Source organism: Leucoraja erinacea, chromosome 24, assembly GCF_028641065.1.
Source record: "Leucoraja erinacea ecotype New England chromosome 24, Leri_hhj_1, whole genome shotgun sequence".
In the NCBI taxonomy this organism is placed as follows: domain Eukaryota; kingdom Metazoa; phylum Chordata; class Chondrichthyes; order Rajiformes; family Rajidae; genus Leucoraja; species Leucoraja erinaceus.
This window is the reverse complement of record NC_073400.1, coordinates 21,008,172-21,020,897: the sequence shown is the minus strand read 5'-3', so window position 1 is coordinate 21,020,897 and position 12,726 is coordinate 21,008,172.

Below are 12,726 nucleotides of genomic sequence, written 5' to 3'. Positions count from 1 at the left end.
TACCTAATAAACCAGACCAAATCTGAGCGAGGAAAATGAGCGATTACAATACTCAACGGGAATGTTGACACAAATTACATGATTTTCAAGGTTGTTTATTTTTCTACTCTCTCTATTCCGGCATTTTAAAAAAATGGTGTTGCATCGATAGCAGAGGTTACCAGTATTTCAATATTAGGGCCATTACAATGCTAATCGGTCATTGTGTAACATTCGCTTGTAAATGTTTTCGTCACCGCCATGGCAATCATAATTGCACAAATGTAATTGTGGGTATTATATACTATACAGCTGAATTTTCATCGGCTATGCACGCTTATTTATTTCTAATTGAGTATGTTAACAGTGACATTTTTGTCATCGTTGGCTTTGTTTCCTTTTGATTTCTGTCATACTAATAGACCTTGCGAACACAAAGGTTGTAGGTACGTTTTATGCAAATTCAGTAAAGAATATAATATACTATTAATTTCCTCCCACAAAAAAATTGCACCGTTTGTTAAGTAACATCGAAGCGTTCTTTGAACGTATTTAGCAATTTGAAAATAAACCTATCCAATTATTCTAATTCATCCAAATCATTGATGTATATTGTAAATAGTTGCGGTCCCAGCACCGAGCCTTGCGGTGCCCCTCTAGTCACTGCATGCCATTCTGAAAGGGATCCGTTAGTCCCCACTCTTTGTTTCCTGTCTACCAAACACTTCTCTATCCATGTCAGCACTCTACCCCAAAACCATGTGCCCTAATTTTGCCCACTAATCTCATATGTGGGCCATTATCAAATGCTTTCTGAAAGTCCAGGTACACTACATACACTGGCTCTCCGTCGTCCATTTTCCTAGTCACATCTTCAAGCAATTCCAGAAGATTAGTCAAGCATGATTTTCCCTTCGTAAATCCATGCTGACTCGGACCGATCCTGATACTGCTATCAAAATGTTCGGGTATCTCATCGTTTATAATTGACTCCAGCCTCTTCCCCACCACCGATGTCAGGCTAACTGGTCTATAATTCCCTTTAAACTGGCATACGTGCAAAAAAATACTCCGGTTTTATCATTTTCGTTTCTATTTCTCAATCGTGCATTCAGTGAAAGCCATGGCAGAAAAAAAACACAGATACAGTGCTCGCCTATCTATAGCAGGTTACAGATGAGCATGTTCCCACTGAGCAACATTTTAAATGTTTTTATTCCCGTGCCAAAGGGCACATTGTCGCTGGAATGCCTTCCATTCTAAGTAATGTATAGGTAAATAACATGCACGGTTCTGCTCATGACCATATTGTATTTTGTTGTCGCACGTTTTGAACATGACATCGAAAGTGGTCTGCTGACATCAAAATGTCGCTATATTTCTCTCTGACATATAAATTGTTGATGGTGCACATGTAAGTTGAACATGCGTTTGAATAGACTTGTAATTAAACGTTCAATCGCGCAACATAATGGTAAATATTCCGCCGCGACAGAACTCGAAAGAAAGCTACGAGATGCAGGTTAGCTCTCATATAATTAACACATATTCTTACCACGGATGAGAGAGAGGGGGTAGACATATATTTCTCACTTGCCGTGATTGCAAACATATATTCATAATTCATTTCATCCACATGATCAATATAGGTTGGACGCATAGGTAACAAATTATTGCCAGTCTTTCGTGGTTATCTGTGTGAAAATGAGTGTCGATCCAGTTCATTTCAACTATATCAACAGTGTATCTTTATTTTTCTTCAATTAAATGCATTGGGACTTATCTGTCAGATGTTTATGCTTTGACAAATATGTTGTGTTTGACTTATTGTAATGATAACTCTGACAACGAATAATTTAGATCTGTCGTTTAGATGCAGGGTTCCAGAGCATAATTATCTTTTGATTTTTCATGCAATTTCTGTACCAATCGCAACGCAGAGTTAGACACAAATTACACAGTGAATAGACAATATACAATATACAATATACAATAGGTGCATCAGAAGGCCATTCGGCCCTTCGAGCCAGCACCGCCATTCAATGCTCTCCCAGCACCGAGGCTTGCGGTACCCCACTAGACTGCCTCCCTACTCTTTGTTTCCTGTCTGCCAACCAATGTTATATCCATGTCAGCACTCTACCCCCAATAACATCTGCCCTAATTTTGCCCACTAATCTCCTATGTGGGACCTTATCAATTTTTTTCTGAAAGTCCAGGTACACTACATCCACTGGCTATCCCTTGTCCATTTTCCTAGTTGCATCCTCAAAACATTCCAGAAGGTTATTCAAGCATGATTTCCTCTTCGTAAATACATGCTGACTCGGACCGATCCTGTTACTGCTATCCAAATGTGCGGCTATTTCATCTTTTACAATTGACTCAAACATCATCCCCACCACCGATGTCAGGCTAACTGGTCTATAATTCCCTGTTTTCTCTATCCCGCTTTTTTAAAAAGTGGGATACCATTAATACTTTTTCAATGCAAACTTCCATGTCGAGCGTAGTTGAACTTTGACATCAGACTTTTATAAATGTTTCAAGCATAAAGGAAATGATTTAATTTATATAGACATATTCAAGTCGTCAAAGTTGTTTATTGTGATGTGTCCCAGGTAGGACAATGAAATTCCTGCTTGCCGCAGCACAACAGAATATTGTAGGCATAAATACAGAACAGATCAATGTGTCCATATACCATAGAATATATATATATGTATATATGTGTGGGTATATATATATATATATATATATATATATATATATATATATATATACATACACTGAACCTGGATGTTGCAGCCTCTGGTCGATAGTCATTGAGGCACGTCACCTTGCTCTTCTTGGGCACCGGTATTATTGATGCCATTCACAAACCATTATTATTCACAACCATTATCACCAATATACGTGAAACGTTTCCGATCAGTAAAAGCAAGTTCAACTGAAATAATCCTATTTTTCGAAGGGAAATATATTCAATACAAGCCCAAACTACACCGATGTTTTCAATATGGTTCCGTTAAATGAAGTGAATCCTAATCCAGCGAATCCAAAACTGACCTGCGTGTAACTGCACACTATTCTTGAGATATATTTTTTTATGGCCTGATCATGTTCTTCGTTCGGGTTCAAGGTGAAACATGCTGTTTAAAAATGAATCTATACCGACCTAACTCTATATAGGCTCTCGTAGTTTACAGGACCGGTATTGTTCTCCTGAATTGAGAGAACCTTAAAAATATTCCAATGTTTTCTCAAAATCACCCTCCTGGTGTGCCCAAATATATTACATCGATCATATTGTTGAGTCGATCTCAACAGACGACCACTTTAAATAGAATCACGACTAAACCGTAACATACGTGCAGTATGCTCAGCCACATATCACAATCACGTTTTTTTTATATCCAGGCGAAATACATGAGACACAACGTTCAGTTTATTTTCTACTCAATTTCCTGCGTGCAACGATATGCAATTCCATTTTAATATAACCATCGTATGTATGTGTGTGTGATTGTGTGTGTGTGTGTGTGTGTTTGTGTGTGCGTATGCACGTGTTTAAACGATGCTTCTATTCAAATATATATGTGTGTACGTAGGTGTGCGTGTGGGTGTTCTGTATGTGTATGCGTGTATGCGCGTGTGTGTGTGTGAATATATATCTCTACATGTGTGTGTTTAGCAATATTGATATAATAGAAGTATCACACAAATCAGAGTAAGTCAAACAAAATCATTGGCGACTATTCTCACTATGCTTTCTGTCTGCCATGTCTTTCAAATTTACTGAGGGAAGTGCGATATCTGGCTTTAAGAAATAATCATAAAGAAATATTTGTTTTAGTAAATGTCCATGTGGTATCAACATAAGTGGTACATCATTCGTTGTGTCTTTCCACAATAACGACCAGGCTGGCAAGCAATCAGGAAAAGTAAAGGTATAGTTTGAATATTAAACAGTTCATTGTTTGTAAACATACGCTAGTTTCATCCTACGTTTCTTGGTGTGACATGAATCGGGATGTGAGCGAACCACACTCGATTATTGGCCATACGTCTGGTGATAGGATATAATCAATTGGGGCATGCCACCATCTTCAGAGATATCTGCAGCCAAACCACCGATGATGAGAGCTGCGAAAGGACAGATGGGTATTGGGGGGGGGGGGGGGGGGGGGGGGGGGGGGGGTGGGCATCTTCCTCTGCGGTGAGTGTGTAACCCCCAGGACAACATTTTCCAACGTTACAGATCACTTTGTCGTTGAATGATGAGGTACATGACTGAGAGACAAAACTTAAAATAACACACATTTTTCAATAATTCAAATGGCAACCTTTCATAGGTCAGATTGTTTCTGCAGTTTAAGGCATTCATATTTATTCCAAATTGTCAACAATTTAAACAAATTATCAACACCTTTTATTACATTATCTCACGAACCGAAGAACATAAACAGCACTCAAAACTACATTTTTGCGAATGCCATCCCCTATATCGAATCAAACGCGCGTTTGCCAATCCATTACAAATTGACTAAATGATTAATCTACGGATCTTTGTTCGAAAGAAAGTGTTATGCATGTCGGCTGGACGTCATTAGAGCTCTAATTTTGTTAAATCTTATTTACAGTTCAAGTATTCTTTGACCCTGAAAAATCTGATACGCAATTCACTGTCTCAAGAAACAGGACGAGCAGTAAATGGGAAGATGTTATTCCAACTCTACATCAAAAGACGAAATATTCGGGTACCTACTCTATGTGGGCCAGTAATGGGATCGATTCTGGAAAGAACTATTGGGAAGTGATGGTAAGCCGTGGCACGGTGTGGAGCATAGGAGTATCCAATAGCCATTTATCGTTGAGTAGATGGAGTCGGCCTTCACCCAGCAGAGGCCAATGGACTCTCATGCTGTGGAACATCAAGGGTTCTGCTGAAAAGCTGAGGACACTGGGAACAACAATCCAGTGTGTTCAACTAAACAAGATAGGAATCTACCTAGATATCGATGACGGCCGTGTATCATTTTACAACCCATATGACGGTTCTCATCTGCACACATTCACAGCCAAATTCACGTCGAGATTATTTCCTGTATTCAAGTTCTGGCTCAGCACTTTGGGAAACGGCTCCATCACTATCATGTAATTAAGGCACTTGGGGAGCATATCGAGGCTGGATTTCCAATTCTCATTCACGTTAACTGGTTTCATATAATATATATATCTGCAGAACTGCAGAGGTCCTTCTGCAGTTGTACAGAGCCCTAGTGAGACCACGCCTGGAGTATTGTGTACAGTTTTGGTCCCCTAATTGGAGGAAGGACATTCTTGCTATTGAATGAGTGCAGCATAGGTTTGCAATGTTAATTCCCGGGATGTCATATGCTGAGAGAATGGAGCAGCTGGGCTTGTACACTCTCGAGTTTAGAAGGATTGGAGGGGATCTCATTGAAACATGTTGGATTTACAAGAGTTAAGACACGCTAGAGTAAACATGTTCCCGATGTTGGGGGAGTCCAGAACCAGGGGCCACAGTTTAAGCGTAATGAGTTAGTCATTTAGAACGGAGACGAGGAAGCACGTTTTCTCACAGAGAGTGGTGAGTTTGGAATTATCTGCCTCAGAGGGCGGTGGAGGCGGGATCTCTGGATGATTTCAAGAGAGTGTCAGATAGGGATCTTAAATAGAACGGAGTCAGGGGATATGGGGAGAAGGCAATAACTGGGTATTGATTGGGGATGATCAGCTATGATTACATTGAATCGCGGTGCTGGCACGAAGGGCCAAATGGCCTACTCCTGCAGCTATTGTCTATTGTCTAGTGTCTAGCACGCAAGTCACCACCCGGACCCGCCTCGCTCGTTCACGCACATGACGAGATTACTGTCATTGCATTTCTGCATAATTTGTTCAATCTATTTCGCATTGTATATGTGCCATGTATTACCTGTTACTGGAGATTTACATTTTCGCTAAAAATGAATGTTCAAAATGTTTTCTCAGTCGCAGGATATGTTTCTCTATTCCAGATAATCTTCTTTCATTTATTTCTTGTGAAACGATATATGCCAATATTGCTGCTGCTGCATATAATTTATTCTGCTGCTGCATATGCACCAACATATATTGTCAAAAATAATTTTAATTTCAATTTTCGTCTATCGACATTCCATTTTAAAATTGTTCCATCACAATTAGATTAGATTAGATTAGATTAGATTCGTTTATTGTCATTCAGACCTTTCGGTCTGAACGAAATTCTGTTTCCCTGCAGTCATACATATAATTTACAAAAACATGACAAAACACATAGTCAACACAAATTTAACAACCACCACAGTGAGTTCACCAAACACCTCCTCACTGTGGTGGAAGGCAAAATCTTAAAGTCTCTGGCTCTTCCCTCTTTGTTCTCACTCTGCGCCGAGGCGACGGTTCAAACTCCGCGGGTGGTCGCTGCCTCGCCACAGCTCAGAGGCCGAGTCAGGTCTCCGCCGCCGCCGCCTCCGCCACAGCCTCGGGGCCGAGTCAGGTCTCCGCTGCTGCTGCCGCTGCTGCCGCCGCCGCTACAGCTTCGGTGCCGAGTCCGGTCTTCGCTGCCGCTGCCGCCGCTACAGCTTCAGGGCCGAGTCAGGTCTCCGCCGCTGCTGCCGCCGCTACAGCTCCGTTGCCGCCAGCTCCGCCATTAGGCCTCGGCGCAGACGGAGACGGGGGATACGACCGAAGAAAAAGTCGCATCCCCCGAAGGAAGAGGCCAAAGCATGTTTCTCCCACCCCGCCCACATACATACACAACTTAATAAAACAAAAATTAACTAAAACATGGCAAAAAACAAAACGAAAGAAAAAAAAAACAGACGGACTGCAGGTGGGCCGCAGCTGTTAAGCCAGCGCCGCCATCTTTAATCACAAATGGTTTCTCTGGCTTTACATTAGCGCAAGGAATGATAAATTTGTAAGAATATCGTCACGCAGGCAATGTGCAAGTTCAGTACTTGTTGTTCAAAGCAAAGCTAGTCAAAGTTAAAATCCAATGGTGGCTTCTGCTCTTGGGGGGGGGGGGGGGGGGGGGGGGGGGGGGGGGGGGGGGTCAAATCTCTGCTACTTAAAAGCGTTTATATTCCCCGACTTTTTCTGGTTTCGAGTCAGATAATCTGGTGACTTTGTATTTTCCATTACAGTCAATTTTATCGTTACGGGTGGAATGATATGGTATGAAAAAGAAGAGGATTCGATTTATTCTGGTTATTTGTCGTTATGTTTGTCAATCTTGCTTCATAGAAACAGAAACATAGAAAATAGGTGCAGGAGGAGGCCATTCATTCCTTCGAGCCAGCACCACCATTCATTGTGATCATGGCTGATCGTCCCCAATCAATAACCCATGCCTGCCTTTTCCCATATCCGTTGACTCCACACTAGCCCCTAGAGCTTTATCTAACTATCTTTTAAATCCATCCCGTGATTCGGACTCCACTGCCCTCTGTGGCAGGAAATTCCACAAATTCACGACTCTCTGGGTGAAAAAAATGTTTTCTCACCTCAGTCTTAAATGGCCTAATCTATAAATCTAGGACTGTGGCCCCTGGTTCTGGACTCGCCCATTATTGGGAACAAATGTCCTGCATCTAGCTTATCGAGTCCTTTTATAATTGTATATGTTTCTATAAGCTACCGCCCCCCCGCCCCCCCCCCCCCCCCCCCCCCCTTATCCTTCTAAACTCCATGCAAGCCTAGTCTCTTCAATCTTTCCTCATTGTCCCGCCATCCCAGGGATCAATCGCGTGATCCTACGCTGCACTGTGTCAAGCACAAGGATGTCCTTCCTCAATTTAGGAGACCAAAACTGTACCCAACACTCAAGATGTGAACTTACCAGAGCCCTGTACAACTGCAGAAGAACATCTTTACTCCTATACTGAAATCCTCTTGTTATGAAGGCCAACATTCCATTAGCTTTCTTCACTGCGTGCGGCACGCCAACTTTCAGTGACTGGTGTACAAGGCCACCCAGGACGCGCTACACCTCCTCTTTGCCTAACCTAACCCCATGCAGATAATAATCTTGTTTTTGCCGCCAAATTGGATAACCTCACGTTTATCTATATTATACTGCATCCGCCACGCATCTGTCCTCGCACTCAACCTGCCCAGGTCACCCTGCAACCTCCTCAATCCTCTTCATAATTCACACTGCCTACCAGCTTTATGTCATCCGCAAACCTGCTAGTGTTGCTCCTAATTCTCTCTTCCAATTCATTAATATGTGTGGTAAACAGTTGCGGCCCCAACACTGAGCCTTGCGGAACTCCACTCGCCACTGCCTGCCAGACCGAAAAGGACCAGTGTTTCCTGTCTGTCAACCAATTTTCTATCCATGCACCCTACCACCAATACCATGTGCTCTGAATTTAGTCACTATTTTCCCGTGCGCGATCTTATCAAAGGCTTTAGGATTGGACAACCTATTTATTCTCGGATACAGAAAATATCCGAATTGATAACTGGGAATGCTAACATATATTACTCGATTGGTACTATTAAATAAATCACGTAGGCCGCCCTTTTTATATTGTGGATGATTGAACGAAAGTAAATGTTATATTCTTATCAAATCGCGACTATTGGATATAATTTCAATTTCAAGGTAAATCATAATTCTGAATTTTTATTTAACCTGCTTTTGCCTTTCAATTATATCAATCAGATGCCTTATGGTCTCACCACAAATAATTGATCACACATCGAGTCTGGGGCTTGGTCAAACATGTCATATTCCGTCATTGCACTCTGGATATGAGTTTTAATGTACTTCGGTGCATGTTACAGATAAAGTTCCGTTGTACCACTAAAGGTGTCTCCTGATTTAATGCAACATAACTCTTTCACATTTTGCTTTCACTAAATTTTGCAACAATACCTTTAACAAAAAGAAACAAATTATGTTTCCATTGCCACTACCAATCAAAGTGATCGTAACCTGTAAATCTGTGCGATCGCTAGATTGCTTTAGTATCTATGAAATTGTAAGCGATCGAGGAGCTAATTATGAAAACAAATACTAAAATACGCAGAGAGATTCCGTTACTTTAATAAATGTAATGTTCAAAGAAATATCGAGATATGAAATTCATATGCAGCTACGAATATATTTAATTTTCAAATGCTGCGAAATGGATTAAGTCTCATAAGATATCAAGCAACTTCGTTTATTCTGTAAGTTCTGCTTCTGAACCATAGCCCTCTTAAATTGCTAAATATCGTTGAAGCAATAATACAAAAGTTTGCTTCCACTCAACAGTTCTAAGCGGGTCAGCGGTATATACAAAACAAAAATCAAGCTGAAAACGAATTAGCGTAAGAGCAACACTCACAAAACAGATAATCTGTGGGTTGCAAAATAAATTCATGATCAATTGGTGATTATGTAAAGATATTGGATACTTCGGCGATGCAGTTACTGATCGTCATGACATTTTCACTGTGAACACAGTTATGCGTCCAGATGGTAACGTTCACCATTTCCATTGTATTGTTCTCTGTAATGTGCAAGCTCTATCTTTTTTTGCAATAAAATCTTAAAATAAATAAATACGAGTCTTGTTGAAGTAAATATAAAATCTGAGTAAAACTTTCAGCAAGGTGGATGCAAACTGACTCGAAAAGTAACATCAAGATTTTCAGCAATTGTTGCCCAATATTGCCTGAAACGTAATTGCCTGCGAGATAAAGTTTCAAAATTAATTCAAAAGTTGTGAGAGGAATGCTACGAATTGTAAGTTTATTAAGATACATTCAGGATTGCGTTATGCAAATGGTTACCATCTCGATTTGTATGTTACAGAAGTAAGATTTAGAAGCTGCATTATGAGGAAAAATAAAGCACTTTCTTCAATACACTACGAATGTACACAAAAGCACAATTCCGCGTATATTTTAGGGAACATTTCCGATTATAAAAACGTTTCACACGGGCCACGATTTGCAAGACTGCAGTGGTAAATACAATGAAATACAATGAAAACGGATCTCATAAACACTTGGAGGGTTAAAATTCAGATTCAGATTCAATTTTAATTGTCATTGTCAGTGTACAGTACAGAGACAACGAAATGCATTTAGAATCTCCCTTTTCATCAGAAGAGCGCTACATAGCAAACGATTTGAATAAATAATAATATTTGTGGGGACATGTGGGGGGGGGGGGATTTTATCTGACTCGTTTTTATGATTTGGCAGTCACCCGAGGTACGTTGTTGAGTAGCGTGACAGCCGCCGGAAAGAAGCTGTTCCCTCGACCCACTACTGATTCGGCAACCACCTGCAGAGACCTGTAGCGCCTCCCGGATGGTAGGAGGGTAAACAGTCCCATGGTTGGGGTGAGACCAGCAGTCCTTGGCGATTCTGAGCGCCCTCCGCAGACAGCGCTTGCTTTGGACAGACTCAATGGATGGGGAGCGAGGAACCGGTGATGCGTTGGGCAATTTTCACCACCCTCTGCAATGCCTTCCAGTCGGAGACAGAGCAGTTGCCATACCATACTGTGATGCAGTTGGTAAGGATGCTCTCGATGGTGCAGCGGTAGAAGTTCACCAGGATCTGAGGAGACAGATGATGGGACAATCATTTCCAATACGTAGATGCTAAGAAGACTATGCTTGTGATTAATGATTTATAACATTTGTAAAGAAGGATATCTAACGAAGAATAAAAATTGGATGATGGGCCTACGTTTTGGTATAAATTGTTTTGGGTCTCTTTCCCTTTATTACAGAAAAGTCAATTAACGGACATGACGTTGCCAGGGGGCGGGATTTGTCAGCGATTGGTCATGGCCCCGCGTCCATCACATCACTGTGGAGGGATGAACATTGTCCCACACCTCCGCTCCACCCCTCCCACAACCCGCGGAGGGTGACTGTGGGAGAGTGGGGGCTGTCCCGAGGGATGCGCACCTTCGGCCGCACAATACATGGTGCTTGGGTTCAGGTTGCCGAGTCACCTATGGCTTGTGTGGGAAAATGAGTCCCACCCTCCCCTCTCCCCCTTGTCTCCCCTCCCCCTCTCTTCCTTCGCTGTGTCTCCCTTCTCTCTCTGCCCCTCTCTCCCCTCACCTCTCTCTCACTTCTCTCTCTCCCTTCTCTCTCTCCCCCCTCTCTCTCTTCCTCTCTCACTCTCCCCCTCCTCTCTCGCTCCCCCCCTATCTGTCCTCTCTCTCTCTCTCCCCTCTCTCTTTCTCCCCCCCCCCCCCCCCCCCCCCCCCCCCCTTCTCTCCCTCCCTCTTCTCTCTCTCCTCCGTCTCCACCGGTGGGAGGTTGGGGTCATTTTCCCACACAAGCCATAGGAATGGGCGGTGTTTCGGGTCGACATTCTTCCGACTCAGTCTTCAGATGTGAAGAATGGTCTCGCCATGAAACGTTACCCATTCCTTCTCTCCAGAGATGCTGCCTGTTCTGCTGTGCTACTCCAGCTTCGGTTAAAAATAGTTTACAGATTATCTGGTGTTTTATGCATGGGAGCTTGTGTGCATTCCGCAAGCAACCAGACGGTAATAAATAAAACCTGCTTCTTGCTGTCTATGGTGGGGGGGGGGGGGGGGGGGGAGTTAGAGGAGATAAAAATTGCTCGTTGTCATGCACACTTGTCATCGGCCCGCCAGGGAATGTGTGTTTCCCCCCATGTTTTGAAAACGATTTACAATTCCCCAAGCCGTCTGCCCCCCGGGGCCGGGGGTGTGGCTGGATCACCCGCTGTCGGTGTCAGGGTTCGGGGGTCGGAGGGGGAGGGGGTAATCACCCTGGCGTGGGGGGTGGTGTCCTATGAGGGTGCAGCGCGGTCAGTGACTCTGGGTGGGCGGAGGGACCAGCCTGTCCCACATCTCCGCTCCATTCGACCCACAGCCCGTCACAGTGTGGCCGCACGGGGGAGATGAGGCGGAGGGTGGTTGTGGGAGAGTGGAAGCCGTCCCGAAGGATGCGCACCTTCGGCCGTTTTTCAACTTGGTGCTTGGGTTCAGATTGCCCAGTCACCTATGGGTTGTGTGCGAAAATGACCCCCACCCTCCCGCCGGTGCAGACGGAGGAGAGAGAGAAGCGAAACTTGAATGACCAAATTTTCGTCAAAAATAAGTTAAAAGGACGTCATTCAAGGTTGCAGAGCATTAGATAAGACAGGGGATATCACAAAATGTAAAACAAACTCAAGGGGCTCGTCGGATTCATGAAAATCTCAAAGTGTTTTGTACCTACGTTAAAAACAAAAGGGTAACCAGAGGAGGAGAGAGAGAGAGGAGAAGAGAGAGAAGGGGAAGAGAGGGAAGGGAGAGAGAGGGGGAAGATGGGAGGGGAGAGAGAGAAAGGGGGGAGAGAGAGATAATGGAGACAGAGAAGGGGGGGAGAAGGGAACGAGTAACGGGGGAGAGAGAGAAGATCGGAGAGAAAGGAGGAGACGGGAGGGTGAGGGTCATCTTCCCACACAAGCCATAGGTGACTGGGCAATCTGAACCAAGCACCAAATTGTAAGCGGCCGAAAGTGCGCATCCCTCGGAACAGCCCCCACTCTCCCACGGCCACGTTCCGCGGGCTGTGGGTCGGTTGGAGCGGAGCTGTGGGACATTCTTCATCTCACCACAATGATGTGATGGATACGGCAGTCTGGACCAATCGCTGACAATCCCGACCCCCGGCAACCTCATGTCCGTTATTTACCTTTCAATTAGTTGGCTTTTAGGCG